Genomic DNA, 2,500 nt, shown 5'->3' with positions numbered 1-2,500 from the left:
GGACTGTTAGGCGCAAAGTAGAGTTTTGGAGCACCGATGATTTGAAGTGTCTTGGGTCGTAGTGTCAGGTGACAGTGGATAACAAACTGTATTATACATCCAGGAAACAAGGTAGTTTTCTTTTTCTTTTTGTTTAAATTCATAGGAAAAACCGGCCACGTAACTTTTCTAGAGCTCATAGTAAAAATAAGCAAGTTTTCTTCAGTAACATTAATACGTGAAATGCTTCGCTGTGATGTTGCTCTTTCTTTCCTTATTGGAATTCTAACTGTAATAAATATTTACTTGTTTTTGTTGTTGTTGTTGTTGCTATCATCATAATCAACAACACCTCTGATTTTTTTTAATCCTGGGTAGTGTCGATGATTCTCCAACAGGCCAGGGTTTGGTGAGCTCTGAGTGTTGCCTCGCACCTTGCCTTGCCTTGCCTCTCCCTGCCTCGCCCCGCCATGGGGAGTAGCAACGTGTAATGGAAAACAGATCATGGACCTGACCACTGAAGGCCACACACAAAAGGCTAACAGTGTGATTATAACTGTGTCGGACCTCGGCTGATAAGCATTTATGCCAAACATATTAGAGGCAGCTGCGGCGTAATAGTGGGTTACATTCCGACAACTCAATATCGCCAGATGAGTGCTGCTGGTGACGCGCGTACCAGCCACCCTCCTTGTCGGGCTGCTGCCGCCCGGGATCCATCACCACGAGAGACTGATGGTTTCTTCAACAAGGTATCATTTCTTATAATAGTGTGCCAGATGACAGGAAATTCAAGTAAGCACAGCCCATTAGTGTACGTCTTCATGGGACATCAGAGAATTAATATTGATGCGCCACACAGACACTGGTGAGGGTTCACCACCACTGACCTTCATAAGGTGAGTTACCCCATAAAAAAAATAATAATAAAGAAATAACAGAAAAAAAAAATACTGTTAACGGTTTCCTACGACGAAGTGTTTTAAAGATATACTGGAACATTAGTGTTCAATATACCTACATCTTAAAGAGGCATAATTTACGTGAGGCTTCGTGTATTTCTCAGTATTTAAGTAAATGTACATAAAGCTGTGCTTTATTCCTATGTCACTTCTAAAATTCAATCGATGAACACTAAAGCAGACTTTTGTACTGAAAAGATCGGGAAAGGGTAGTGTCCCATTACTCTTGGGCATCATTAGGGTGTTTTTGTAGCAGACACCTTCTCCCGCGACGCTCAGTGAAATCATCCACGTGGCGATGCGATGGTGTTCCGTCTGGGAGTAATTTTGCATCTGGGAAACAAGTGGGAATTCTATAGTTGATTGGTCAATAAGAATAGTTGCATATATCATTCGTAGTAGATACACAGAGCAGTGAGGAATGCACACACCGGCAAGGGTGACTGAGTGGGTTCTGACAAGCGGCTCTCCGGGAATGTGGTGAGATATTCCTTGCCGCAGGAACTCGTCAAGCTGTTGAAGCGTCGTGGCACAAAGGATATCAGATAAGCCACTCTGGTGAGGGACGCGTGGTGTGGCTTGGCAGGCGGCGGTGTCTTGTATTAGCAGGACACATGGCAAGTGTGATGCAGACTGGAGCCTAAGTTGGCAGTCATGTTCGGGCAAAAAGTAACGGGTTCAAAATTTATAAGTTAGATTTAAGAGAAAAAATAACAAGAAATTTAAGAGAAAAATAACAAGAAATTGGTGTGTGTGTGTGTGTGTGTGTGTGTGTGTGTGTGTGTGTGTGTGTGTGTGTGTGTGTGTGTTTCTAATCGATAATATCAGTGGCAAGCTCTCTTCGTAATATACTAGATTGAATATAGTATAAATAATGATAAGAAGTAAAGAACCTTTAGCAGATAGAGAAATAAGGAGACAGTCCATTTAGATTGGAGGATGGAATAGAGTGGTACTGAAAGGAGAATGTGAATGAATATGTGATGGGAAGAGAAAGATTGGAAGTCTCATCATTTCCAGGACAAAAGGAAAGATATTATAAGCCTATGGTCGTCTTTTGTTCACATTCTTAACACAGAAAAGGAGAGAATAGAATATGAATTTTATCTCTTCTAGGCTACAAAACTATTCAGGAGACTATAGTATAAAAAAAAAAGAAATAATAAAATAAAACCATGGTGACTGGAAAAATGTTTCGCACTGAATTTGGTAACAAAAGAGAGCAGTGATTTCCAAACTTGGGGTAAATTACCCCTGGGGGATAATATAACAATTTCTCGGTGGTAATGGTAGGGTTACAAAAAAAAAAAAAATAATAATAATGAAAAAAATAAATTGTGGAAATCAAGAAAACATTGCGGTATTTGACATTAGGATTAATGTTAACTTAGTCTTAGTATGTAAAGTTGTAAATAACCCTGTTATGATTAAGTAATAATGTTAAACCGAATAAAAATAAATGTAAAAAAAAAGACTCTTATACAGTATTAGAAAAAAAGAAATATGTATCTAAGTGTGTGGCAAGCCAAAAGTATTTTGAATGGAAACCTACACGTTCC

At 39.3% G+C, this 2,500-nt stretch overlaps 1 long non-coding RNA gene across 2 annotated transcripts in view; it reads left to right on the top strand.

Annotated features, from left to right (window-relative positions):
* The window catches only part of LOC135116117 (uncharacterized), a 259,797-nt gene that overhangs the window by 1,331 nt on the left and 255,966 nt on the right, over positions 1-2,500 (top strand). The gene's annotated exons all lie outside the window — the stretch shown is intronic.

The sequence above is a fragment of the Scylla paramamosain genome, chromosome 1 (genome assembly GCF_035594125.1).
Source record: "Scylla paramamosain isolate STU-SP2022 chromosome 1, ASM3559412v1, whole genome shotgun sequence".
Lineage (NCBI taxonomy): Eukaryota > Metazoa > Arthropoda > Malacostraca > Decapoda > Portunidae > Scylla > Scylla paramamosain.
Note: the sequence above shows the minus strand (reverse complement) of the source record. Positions and strands in the feature narration are given on the sequence as shown.